The 14,089-nt window shown below is 37.3% G+C and overlaps 1 long non-coding RNA gene across 1 annotated transcript; it reads right to left on the bottom strand.

Annotated features, from left to right (window-relative positions):
• Positions 1 to 273: 273 nt before the first annotated feature.
• LOC109367589 lies at positions 274 to 6,315 on the bottom strand. The gene is made up of 4 exons (XR_002114790.1): positions 6,281 to 6,315; positions 4,555 to 4,692; positions 2,664 to 2,781; positions 274 to 688 (listed from the first exon to the last, which is right to left on the bottom strand). It is a non-coding gene; the product is annotated as an uncharacterized LOC109367589 (long non-coding RNA).
• Positions 6,316 to 14,089: the final 7,774 nt, after the last annotated feature.

Genomic DNA, 14,089 nt, shown 5'->3' with positions numbered 1-14,089 from the left:
CAAGGCTCTATTATTCTCTGTATTAACTTTACAATGATCTCTACCTTCTTCTTAGCTCTTGCTAGAAGCTGAACGCTTCAAAATCTTCCACATACCGTTTGGCAGAGATTTCTCACACATAGTTCTGGCTACATAAAGATATCCATTAATCACTAACAAGTATGTCATTACAACCATTACACGAGAAAACATTATAAAAGTGTTAAAAAAAGTCAGATATTCAATTTAATCTATTTCAAAAATAATAGAAATATTAATCAAAATTTACCTACTACAAAACATTACTTCATATTAATATAAATGAATCATTCTAAAATAAAATATAATTACATAAGAAAAGAGGATCATTCTGTTGGTCTACATGCAATAATAAACAACAAAGACGACAAATATGGTGGGACTATCTTGCCAAGTTGACAGAATTCTACTTGTTAGCGTCCAAAAACTGAAAGTGCTGTTTTCCGCTCTCCTTCCATCTTCTCTTCTAATTGGGTGGTCCCATATAATGACCCTGACAGCCTACACTGCTCATTTGGGTAAGAGCAGGCATATCCAACGTGCAATCTGCATGCAGACTGGCACAGGTCGCCTGACTTCTGTCCTGTGAAACTTGTCCTGCACTGCTGCTGCAGCTCTGTCCCACTGCGTGGCCTGGCCTAGCCCCAGGAATACAACCATCACTCAGCAACTGCAAAACATCAGTGAGCTATTAAAGCTGTCTGAGCTGAAATCAGGGCACGGGGAGGGCACAGTGCATTGCTGACTCAAATTATAGCAAATAATTTTCTGCATTTTGATTTGCTGGCTAAATACGACCGTTAACAGCAAAAAGTATGCAGCCCTGCTTTCTGTTTTGATAAAGGATTTTGAGAAAGGGTTTTAGGATTGCAAAAATAAAAACAAAACCAAACCCATCTTTTTAAAATATTTGGAACTCCATTTTCAGACAACCTAAATACATTACCTCAGAATTTGCAAATGAAGTTTATAAGTTGCAGACAATTAAACTCAAAAATCTGACCATGTCGCTTAACTTTTATGAGCCCTATCCTCTCCAGAGAAAAACATTCCTCTCTTCACAGTGGCATTTTATTCACATCATTGCTTTTTGGCAGTATGTATATTTATTTGTCAATAACTATGTCCAAGGATGAAATACAGGAAGAATAATATTTTACCAAAAAAATCATTGAACACCTTGAGAACTCATTGAGAATTGCAGTCACTACCATCAAACCAGATTGGTGCATTAATTTAAAAATCAGAGTCAAATATCCCATTTGTTCTCTGTTTTTGTTGCACTCTTTCGTTTTAATAAAAATATTAAAGGTTATAATAAGTTTTGCTACTTATACACATGAACTATAGTCATATATTCTATTAGAGATGCTTTTAAAGTAATGCCTTCTTTGTGATGTTGGCCTCTAGTGTCAGAGGCAGATGGTGGTGGTATAGCAGTAGAGGCTGAATCTTTCCACCAATATCCCATTATATTTTGTTGCTGTGTGACAGATGGCAGCAAAAGGGAAGTCTGACATAGTAGTGTCTGACATGGAAGCGTGTATGAAGAAGAAATGTGACACTGAATTCTCCATGAGGGAAAAATGGCACCCATTAACATTCGTAGACACTTGTGAATGTTTATGGAGACAAAACAACTGACATGAGCACAGTGAACTGGCGAGTGGTGCATTTCAGCAGCTGTGACAGTGGGTCACCTCTACTGTTACAGGTATTTATAAGCACAGCATACAGGCTCTTAATTACTGCTGGTGAAAATGCACAGTTAATGGTGATGACAATGGGGAAAAACAGTCTGTTGTAGCTGAGATTTTTCTCTATCAAATAGTGTTATCGTGCTCTTTGTATCTATTATAGTTTCCATAGAAATTGATAGAAGGCATTACTTTCCAAGCAATCCTTGTGTATGCGGCCCAAGAAAATTCCTGTTCACTCAATGCAGACCATATATGCCAAGAGGTTGGACACCCACAGGTAAGAGCATTATAGCATGTTACCCTTAGTTTTCCTTTCCACATTTGCTTACAGACAAGGCAAATTGTAGGAACTCCCTGTAGATCTCTGCACTTTCTCTCACAGCTGAATCAGACAAGTGAAAGCATTGCCCACACTGAGGAGCAGGTCAATGACAACAGCGAAGTGGGCTGGTGAAGGAATGGAAAGTAGAGGAGGATGGCTGTGGACGCTACTGCACAAAACCTCAGAGAAAAGAATGGCAAAGTATATCAGAAACCACCACACTTCACTATAGTGCAGGATAACACCAAGGAAATGAGAGGATGAAATGTAAATTACGAGTGGGAAATAGCAGATGTTCTTCCTCCAGGGTATAAGCACAGCTATAATTACAGAGAGCAATGACATCCTATCAAGCAAAAGAACATTAGCTATGCAGATGAGAGCACAACAAATAAATTGACAACAAGTATGATTATTCTCCTTTGTAGAAATTAAGTAAAGAAAAACGGCATAGGGGCATCCTCAGGCAAAATGAAATGGTAACAGTGTAGAAAAAAAAAAGGCTAGGAACATCAAAGCAGAGAACAGTTTCATTTTCAAGGAAGTATGACATTCATAGACGCACAATAGCAAAACTGTATATTGAGTACCTCACACGGAAGAAAACTTCATAAATACCTTACCAGATCTCAGTGAATGTAACAGTATCCTCAAATCTTGTTTCATGTGAAATGTCCCAGAATTAACAACCAGGTCACAGTTGTGTCAGAGGAACCCACTGTTGGGTTGATGGGAACATACCTGTATGAAAGTCTACTTAGATGCATTTTAAAGGGTTAATCTCTAAAACAACATTTAAGTGCAATGTTCATATATTCAAGCACCTACCACTTTCTCATCTATCCAAGCACAAAAGCCCTCATGCAAAATTAACCTGACATGAAGGTATACAATTAATTTTCCATTATTCCTTGAATATCATTTTTTTTCCCCTCACAAACACATTGAGAAGACTCTCTTCTGCTAGGATTTGCTATACCTAGAAAAGTTTGGAAATGGTTCATTTCTTTTTTTTTTTTTAAAAAAAAAATAGTATTTTAATATCAAAATATTGACGCAAGACTGAATTGGTAAAACTCGGAGCAAATTCCTCAATTCCTTAGCTCCATGTCAGCTTTGATGTATTAAGTTAGAGGTGAGCTTGAGCCTACAGGTTCTCAAGGAAGTCCATGTTATATTAACGGTTAGGAGGATGAACAGCCACACTTTTCTAGCCCGCATCTCTTTCAGAAGAAAATAGAATCTGACTTGGAGGAATCATCATCTTCAGAACTGCTTATAAGATTCGTTCAGTATCAACTATGATGTCCCATCAAATGGAATGAATACCTGTGCCACAAACAGTATTAACTGAAATAAGTAGTATATCTGTTTGGTCTGCAGAGCTCTCTTTCCTGTTGTTAATGCTTGAAACTGAGAAAATTTGATATGAATTCATTGAATGTAGCACAAAAAAGTGCTGAAAATGTGATTCTGACCAGAAAACTGATGATGTTTCTACACAAGGCATTAACTAGCTTAACAGATCTGCCCTTTCAGTGCATTTGGAATTTGCTAACTTCCATAGGAAAAGCTTTTCTTGAATACTTTTTGCTCTTTGTTACATTGCAGGATCAGCACAACTGTGGGAGAGGGAGCTCAGTTCATTTGTCTTTCTAGCATGAGACAGTACTGAGATAGAAGCGTGGTCAAAAGATAAATGGGGGTGAGGACCCTAAGCATGACAGGTGTTGCCAGTCCAAGAAAGCAGTACTGGTCACTAGGGAATAAGCAACTGTAGTGGCTATGGCTTGAGGAGCTCAAGGATGCAGAACTCAGCTCATATCCCATCCATTGAGTACCTGTGACAGTGGTGGCACATGCTGGGCTGTATTTTGTTACTGGTCATCTTAACATGATTGGTGTGCTTACTGTTCAGATGTAATGCCTCCAGCTAGAATAGATATGAGAACATGCTCATAAGAACTTTTCCAGTGAATAGAAAGAGAAAAACCAAAGGGACAAGTAGACCTACTAGTAAAGTGATGAGTCAATAACAGAAAAAGATTTATATACTTATAAGCAGATGTATGGATTTAAATACCAGAAGTAAAACGACACATTGGGCTGCTTTACTGTCACACTGCAAAATAGACTTTTTGATTCTAAGATAAAAAACAAATACAGGTATTAAATAGTGAGTTGCTGAGTTGTATGGGAATACTGGCCAAACATCCATAAGAACTGATACAGCCTACTTCTGTTCTTTGTTAACCTTCATGTGCAAAAACATCTCCAAACAGCCCAGGGAAAAAACAAACCTGGAGTAGTTGTTTACATTTCATTTCACTGTCTATCAGCCCTATTTTGATGCGGGATTGACAAGCACAACCCCCACTCCTCAAAATAAAAATCCATATAGACAAAAGAAAAAAATCCTGATCCCATAAAGTATTAAATTGACAAAGATTATCAAAACAATATCCTAAAGGAGAGAAATTTTCATGGGCATTCTGTCAGCTGTCAATCACATACTTTTATTATCCTTGTCTGGCTTCTGCGATTTGTCCTTTGTGAGGGTTACGAGAGGAGTTCTGCTTTTTACTTCCATTTTTGGTTTGTTTATGAAAGAGAAATTTTGCTGTCAGCATCCATATGATGATCTCTATGCACCTGAAATGCAAGACAGCACACAATACAGCACAACAGAAAAACAAGCAAAGCATTAAAAAACTGAATCTGAAATATGAGCACATTCACAAGATTCACATATGCCTCATCACTGAGTGATTATTTAATACTTATTGAACATTCTCCTCTCCTTGGGTGCTAAGCCTGCTTGCTGTACCTTGTGGTTACTCATTATTATTCTTTCTTACCAACTGATTTCTAAAATCACATTAAAGAAAAGTCTGTATTTCCCACCTCTTACATCAAGTACTCAGCAGTAAGCAGACCATCTCATCCTGCAGTCTGGTTTTGCAGTGGAAAGAAAGAAAAATCCTTAAGTAGTACACACATGCTCATGTGAGGAGATTTATTTTAGAGACATTCAAATGGTCATTGGAAAAAAAAATTAAAATATTTTAGAATTATGGAGAAATATATGACTGATTCTATTTGTTATGCTTTTTGTATGTGTGTGTGAATGGCAGTCTTGAGTAATACCAGCTTCTTATTATCAAGACACAAAGATCTTTCAATTGGAACTATTTTCCTGAGCTACATAAAAAAATACTGCTTCTCTGACTTTACAAACCTTAATATTACTGACTATTTTTCCACTCACGAAGGGAAAACATACAGCAAATCTGAGGAGCATACAACAAATGCATGGAAATACAGTGTAGAAATCTGTTCATAATGTATTTCAGCCAAAAGCCTCTGCCAAATTTAATACTTTATTTTTAAATAACAACAACAAACTAATCACTTGCAAGTGCGTTAAAATGAAAACATATACGTAAATTGTAGATTGCTTCTTGGCAAATTATGATTGTAAAAGTGGAGTTGGAAAGCGAAGTTGCCTACAGAGACTTTGCATCCTGTGTTTGGCGGTTATTAAAACAAATTTAGTAGCTTAATCCTGCTCTCCTGTTGTCAACATCACAAAGTCATTACACAGTTTCAAACTGCTGCAGTCTGTGGTTAAAAGGAGCATACCAGAGAAAGTACACAAGTGTTCTTATAGGTCACAACTGACACGGTAGGTACCAGGGCAGATTTACACACACAAGAGATTCCATAACATCTGCTCACATTTTGTGTTGCTCAAACTGGGTTTGTTCTTTAAAGAGTCCTGAAGTTAAAAGGGCAAAAAATTACTTAGAAAAACTAAAACACAGGACAGATTTGTGTTATTCCACAATGAATGGAAGTAACCCTATTTCCTACTTTATGGTGATTCACCTAAGGTCTTCTGATGACCATCACGATATTTCTGAGTTCTCTAATCTGTTAGTGTTCATAGAATTTCTGCTGTCCTTGGGCCTTCCCATCATCATCATGCCTGCTGCATTGGCTTGGGGAAGAGCCCTTACTTACTTGTTCCCCTCAGTCTTTTTCTTGTCCCTCTTCAAATTTCTGTCTGCATACTCTACCATATTAACCTGCTTTATTTCAGTGTCCTCCTTCATGGAACACTAAAATGCAATGGAAAGCATAGCAGTAACAGTGAGGTAACAAAATCATAGACTGCAGAAAGTGAAGAAAAGCCCAAGAGCAGCCATGGACACATTACCAAAGGAAATAAGCTGCTTACCCTTAGGAGGCCTCAAGGAAGCAGGGATCTCCAGTGAAAAACCTCTACCTTCACTGCCAACCCTTAAATGAAATATGGCAATGATTGGATCCTGGCTCTACCCCTCCCTCAGGTGCATTGCATGCACCTGAGTTTCCCTGGGTTGGCTGTGCCTTCCCAGCAGGTACTCAGTCACTGTTTCAAGCTGTGACTTAGCATTTCTGCCACACTTCCCTAAATCACAATACCTCTAGAGAAAATGTAGTTTTACTTCATTTTACATGTATGTTTTCCTAATCCTCCACTTCCATATTGCCTACAAATGCAATCACATCCATGATTCATTACAACTTGTCATTTTTTGTGCATGTCTGTTCAACAGTCCTGTTTGACCAACGCGCTTGGAATCGTTCAAAATTGACATCAGAAGTTATTAATAAGTCAGATAACAAACTTCATTGGGAAATCATAAAATAAATCTTTGGAACAGCATTTAAAAGCTTTTATTATGTTATATCTGAAAAATCAATAGCAATCAGTCATGTCTCTGGTGATTAACACCTTATAGTGGCTACTAACCATTACACATAGTTTCAGTCAATAGAGGAGTCAGTAGCAGGCTGCTTTCTGTAAAGTATAGTTGTCAAATACACGTCAATGTGAGCTATATGGACTGAAAAACATGAATAGATAACTATGATATTTGCAAAATACTTCTCAAGTATAAAGGAGTACAACGCAATTCAAAGGGTAAAGATCCATTGGAATTATTTTCATCTATAATTGTAGTTGCAGTTATTTCCAAAACGTGAGGAAAGTTAATAGTTTAGAGGTTTGTAACATCTTCTAAACCAGGGTCCAATGATGTGAGGAAGAAGAACTGAGATGAAGGGAATTACAGTCATGTACAATCCATCAAACAAACCTCAGGCAAAGAGAAATGGTTAAAATCTTGTACAAGTACAAACTGAAGAGGCTCTTCTGTAAATGTGCTCTGAAGTGTGTATGATTGAAGCTTTGATGCTATGGTTACAAGAGCACCTACATCTACACAGCTAGATATTGAGGAAGAATTTGATCTTGGTTGTGTGAATAAATATGGTTTTATTTTCTGTCATCAGTATCCATGTAATTTTTTTTCATGCAATAAGTAGATTAACTTTGGGATATTCCATTAATAAAATGTTGTCCTTGAATGCAGTAATCCAAAATATTTTTCCAAGGTATGCAAAACTTATCTCTGTGAAGCTGCAGAGATAGCTTAGAAGTTGGTAGCACTGAGTTGAATGTGGAATAGTCTTCTAGTCATCAAAGCTGGTGACAAAGCCTCACGGTATGCATCTCAAAGTCCTGAAAGGAATTTATGACAGCCTCATACATCTTTTTAAATAAAAAGCAGTTCTGGAGGTTAGAAATAAGCTAAAATAAACACAGCCTCACTGTACCTTCTAATAACACAATGTGGTGAGAAACATGAAAGTTGCAAGAGCTTGAAGCATACTGGGATATCCTCTGCCAGATGTACGTGTCCCTTACCTCATCTAGCCTTCCTTTTTTTGTTGTTGTTTGTTTGTTTGTTTGTTTTCAAGTCATCCATATGGCAGCACCATTAAGCATGTCATAAAAAGACTACTCAAGTTGTTGTCTTGTTACGCTAACGAAATAACATGTTTTCAAAACCTTGCCATTGCAACTGCCATCTGTTATGAGAACCAAGCCTATCAGGATGCCATTTCATGTAAAGTTTAAGTGCCTCACCAGTGAATATAATTAACCATAATAGCATTTTATTAGCTTTAGTTACAACTGCAACTAAAATAACACTTTGCAAGTCATGCCAGTACACATAAAAGAGAAAGCAAGTACAATATGTCAGCTAGGAAGGAGACAGCTATTCCCAGCAATTGCCCTTTTGTCTGGCCTAGCCAGCAGGAGTAGGAGATAATCCTTAAAAATCACTGCTACAGGGCATGAGCATTGCCATCAGGAGGAGAGCAAGGCAGGGGGTGACTGCTGAAGAGTATTGAGGGAAGCCAGAAGTTGGGCTGTGATGCAGGAGGAACATGTTGGAGAACCACACAGGGCAGAGGAAGTTATATGCTAAAGTAAAGAAGGATCTCTTGGCCAATTTTGTGGATTTGGCTTCTTTTCACTGGAAGGAGTGCTGACACAGGGATCTCAGCTGGGATTAGGTGTATGGTGATATCTAGGAGGATGGCCATAACATGTAGCTGGTAACGGTATCCCCTCCAAATAGTAGAGTTGTAGCGATCGTTGCTATTAAAACTTCACAAAGTTTGACTGCCTTCTTCATAACTTTATCTTTGTCTCCATAAAGTAATCTGAGGATCCTGACACATCTGTTCCCTGGCATCCAATCCAGATCACAGCTGGAAGAAGATAAGCAGGAAAGAAAGAAAAAGTATAATATTTAATGAAATGAAAGAGGGCAGGGAAAATGTGCACAGTATACCAAATGGAGGGAAAGTGGAATACCTGCACAGAGGTAAACAGCTACGCTGAAGGAGTGAAGCATTCAGTAAGAGAAAATCTTTTGAATTCTGTTGCTATTGCTGGCATCCATGGGTCCTTACTGAAGTTTCTGAAGACAGTTATGTATTTTGTGTATGTAGGAGACATTAGACTATATGTGACTGGTTTCCTCTTGCCTAGGAAAGAACTAAAATATTGTTGCATGGATCTTATTACGCTGTTCTGTACCTACAAATACTCCAGAAATGAGTGCTTTGGCTGTATCTGCTCCCTTTCCCCTTTCTTGTGACCATTTTCTACTTCTATAGTGCCCACTGTAACACATTACTGTCAAGACAGGTCTGTTTCTGCTTAGCTAGTTACTACTAATGAAAAACAACAAAAATGACAATAAAACCACTTGAAACACATGAAATAGAAATAGATTTCATATGATAAAAGGAAGCTAGATTTTGCTGAAAATAACTCCTACCTCTTTCAAATTATAGTTCAAACAAAATGAATTTCCTAGTGAATAATACAAAGTGATATAAACCCAGTCAAGGGAAAACTTCTATACTTCTTCTATACTTCTATAACTGTTTTAAATAGGCAATAATTTACATCATGAGCAGAGGTGCTGTGCTCCTGAGTAATTTAAAGCCTTTTTTTTGGGGTAGTGAAACTTATAGTGGATGAACTTAGTGTTACCTTCAATCACGTTAATTATCAGGGTAGATAGTAAAATTTGAATACGTTCAAAACACACACACACATAAGAAAATGAACATTGATATTGAACTTTTTAAACTTAGTTTATGTACTGCAGCACTGCAATTATAAAAAACCTTGCCGTGTATTCCTTAAAGATCTGACAATTTAGTTAAGCAGCAACTGAGAGCCCAAAGAGAACAGGTGTGGTACCACTAGTCACTTGAGTGGATGAGTCTCTGAGGGATTTACTTTGTTGTAATTCGATAACGCAGTAGGACTGGGAACTGAAGCCAGCTGTCCTGATTTCCAATTTCATAGCAGAAAAGTTGGCTTTATTTTGCATCTGTTTATTCCCCCTAATAAGCTTTCCTGTCATCATAATGTTTATGGAGAAGAAGAGAAATCAAATCTATGTGATGCAGCCCGATAGTTGGAAGTTTTTACAAAATTGCTGCTGCATTAGCCTTCAGAATCAAAGAGAATTTTACTGGCTATTGTGTTTTCTGTGAGTGTGACTACAAATCCCAGTGTGTACAGGGCACCGCTGCTCACTGCATCTACGCATGACATAAAGGGAGATCAAAGCTTCAGCCTGCTCATCCTTTTCAAACTTTTTCTGTTGCCTCTCTTCCTATGGCTCAGTGTGGTACTCTAAAATAAGTCACTCCTTACTGAAATGCAACCCTATGTCTCCGGGCTGCTACTGTTACTTCTCAGTGTTAAGCAACAAATTTGTTAACTACTATTTTAAAGACTTTGTGTGGTCTGAAGTTCAATACCATCCAACTTTCTCACTTTGATAAATAAACCAAAACCTTCCCTGGCTCTCCTGACATCATCTAGAGCGCCATCTGGAAGAACATTTAAAAATTCTTTCTAGCTTTATGCATATTTTCTTCCACAATTAGTAATATCAATGAAGTCCACATCTACCATAACACATATAAATTTCCAAATCTTCCTTTAATTGCTAGTCCCAAGACTTCCAGAAACCTTTCTGTGTGGAACACATGCTTTTGCTTCTGTCTTGCAATGTGATTTCTTTAACATATTTTGATGTTGATTTTGACACTGGACATAAAGGAATCTTATCATTAAGTTAATGGTATGAGTACTAAACACCTAAATAATACTGTATTTGAAATGTCACACTGTTGCTGATGCTATTTTGTAAATATTACTCACAGAAAGTCTGGATCACATTTTGTTTTTCATATAGAATAACTATAAATAACTATAAATAAAGGAGCAGTAGAATGTTTTTGCATTATATGCAGAAGAATATTTTACAGTAATATTACTTTCAATATTGAGTTTATGCATAATATGCTATGTAATCTAATAAATGTTTTGTTTAGCAGAGGCTAATGTGAAACAGATAGAAATAATGTCTTCTGTCTATTGTCAAGTGTCTAAATTGGATCTCTTCTCTTTATACCTTGGGGCTAATGTTTCTAAAACTCATCCAAAACACATCTTAAGTTTCATGTAATTAATGTTTTCTTTCTATAGCCTCCAATCTTTCCACCCCTCTCCATTCAATCCTTCAGTCTTTTTTTCCTCATCTTCAACTAATTTCCACCTATTCTTCTTCCTAGCAGCATTTTACCTTGCCTGGACTCAATCCAAGAGAGTAATGATTCGAAAAATCTCTTCTGCAGTCCCTGTTTTCCAAGAATCTTTTCCTGGTTATTATTCATCCCAGCATTCATCACATTCTTCTTCCTGTAGTTTGTGCACTGACTTTAACTGCCTCTGATAATGAAGACTGAAATCAGAAAAAGCTTCTACAGAGTGACAAACACAGTTGCTTAATAGGTCCCCTTGAACTTCATGGGAAGTTTGCATGAGAAATGTTATTCATATTATGTATTTTGGCAGAATCATGATGATTAACTTCAAGCCTTCAAAAGAAGACATTGAAGTGTGGGTTGAGGCTGCTGTGGGGATGAGTGGTGGTGAGGGTCTGCATGAATAGGACCAGGATGGGATTTCACTGCCTCTATCCTCCCGTCTCTGTTAGGTTCCTGGTGTGGCTGATTGCTGGAATACCACAAAACTGTCTACTGGGAGCATGGACTGGGAAGATTCCCACTGACCTGGGGCCACCAGAATTGGTGCACTGGAGCTGTGCAAAGTTTAAAACACATAAACCAAACCTTCTTTGCATTTCTTTCCTCTTTCGTTTGTAAACCCTGTTGAAGACATCTCTTACCTTATAGTATATAGTGACTATATGCATTACAATTTAGACAATTACAAACCTACAAGCCCTATAAAATCCATCGAAAATTATATACACAGCCATCTGAGTATTTTTAATGCTTGTTACTATTTTTTTTTCCTATGAAACTGACATAATTATCCTAGCCACAGACAAGTTAAGTGGCTACAATTGCGTTTATACCTGGGGTATAGTTCTCTTATTACACTCTAAGTGACAAGATTAGATGCTCAAAAAGATTGGCCAGTCAAGGTTTTCTTAATAGTGAAAATATTGGTGATAAAAGGTGGAGAAAAAATGTTATTTATTTAAAAGTTAAATGGAAATTAATTGCCACCCCTTTAGAGTTCCCCCAGCACATTTGAACAAAGAAGTCCAAACCAGAAAATTTGCAATGCCTGGTACAAGTCAGAGTCAGAGTATAAATTCATATTTACTGTTTTCAAAGAAAACAAATGCCTAAGTTCATGGTTAAAGACGTCTTTGCAAATTCCACAGTTGTTCTTTGCATAGTACCACAGTAGATCTGTTACCTGACCTGATATTATTAATGCCAGTGGGAAAGCTCCAACCACATCAGAGGCAACAGGTTCAAAACTGCAGTTCTCTTTATATTTGATTACATGCATCAGGGAAAATGACAATGTTGGAGTCTCAGCTGCCACTAGCATGTTCAGTATTTTTCACGTAAATATTAGTAGCGCTCCTGTAGTTCTTAAGATATACCTATGAGATTATGCTAAAAGTAGCTTTCTTATACTGCTAATGAGTATATTAGATTGTGCATGTGTAATTTTGCAGCCAAGAAAATAGCATGTGATGTCAAATCAATAATAACTGTGATTTTCCAGACACGATGGTAGAAGAAACATGAATGCTAAAGGATGAAAAATACAAATACTGGGAAGAAAAAGTTTAAAAATAAGGAAAGCATTACAAACATTTCCCCAAATATGTCAAAATCTGTGTGATGCAGCATGACATGCTGTGTGACCAAGATATTCCAACTCTATCATCCATATATTTAGAGCACTGGTGCTTACACTTGTTTGCTTGCTGTATGGAAAATATGACTTCCAGCAAGCTTGTAGAACCAAGTGACACTGGAGAAGTTGTGGGAATCATGTATTTATTCCGTGAAAAGCTGTTGAACAGTTGCCACTTTTTATCCTAGAGGTGAATTAACTGCTAAGACAAAGAGAAGAATATAAAGAGGTTTAAGTCAAGGATAAAATAATCCCAGTTGCACTTTGGCTTCATCTGCAGAACACTCAGGGATCTTTCTGAATTAAAAAAAAAAAAACATAAATAAATGACTAAAAATATATGTGGTGGCAGAATATGTGAAAGAGTGTGTTCAAAATCTATGGCTATTCTCCTTTTGCCTTTCACTGTAAGCACAGACTGGTTCACTTCATTACTGAGAAATTTTCTTCTGTTATGAGGATATTTCCAAACAGAGCTGTACTCATTTTCCAAGGAAAGCAAGGGGTAGTGTAATCAATACCAGGCTTATTTGTGAGAGAAAACTGGCTCATTTTTAGAATGAAAATATGTCTTGTGTTAGGAAAGTGTGATTTTCACAAAGCAAATAGTCCAAATCCCCAAATCCTATTCGTGAAAAAGAAGAAATAGGGATTTCCACACTGGAGCAAGCCAAAGGCCTGAATATCTCAATGTCCTGTTTTTCACCACCAGAGCAAGTAACTTCAGAGGAAAGCACAAGAGCTCCCTCAGGGAGATTATTTGATACAGTCTATTGCCCCTAGGTAATTTATAAGTGTAATTATAGCTTCAAAAGATGAAAAATGAAATAAGTGCTTAAATTAAAAATTTTAGTATGAGTCTTAAATATCTAATGTTTCTTCCAAGACACTGTACAAAAGACATTGAATACATTTTTATATACTTCTGATCATAAGGTTATAAGTTACCTTTGCTTAATTTGTTAGCAACGATGTGTGAATAGGAACATATATTAAAATTTGTAAGGCACAGCTGCTAGAAGCAGCTCAAATCACCTCAATATCTGCAACTCATTAAAGCATTTCCCTCATTTTTATTGATGACTCAAACATTCAGAGAGAACAAAAAGAGAGAGAGTGAGAAAAAAATGAGAAAGGGAGAAAAATGTTTATCATCCAATGGATAAGCAATTAAAGTAACACCCACATCGCAGGAGTGCCACTATGGGACCCAGGGGTGCACAGGGATGGTGCACAGCTGAGGGTGGGCAGATGCTATGTCGATGATGCAGACATTGCAAGCTGAAGACCATCAGTGACCGTCAGTGAAGCATTAATCATGATGGTCTACCTGCGAGTGGCCTGATGTTAATGTGAAATGGCAGCTGAGAGCAGCTCCATACAACTTTCTCAGCCTCCCTAAGTAATTGGTAACCTCTGAACCCTGCTCACATG

This window comes from Meleagris gallopavo, chromosome 4 (genome assembly GCF_000146605.3).
Source record: "Meleagris gallopavo isolate NT-WF06-2002-E0010 breed Aviagen turkey brand Nicholas breeding stock chromosome 4, Turkey_5.1, whole genome shotgun sequence".
NCBI classification, from domain to species: domain Eukaryota; kingdom Metazoa; phylum Chordata; class Aves; order Galliformes; family Phasianidae; genus Meleagris; species Meleagris gallopavo.
The sequence above is the reverse complement of the archived record's forward strand: the minus strand, read 5'-3'. Positions and strand labels throughout refer to the sequence as shown.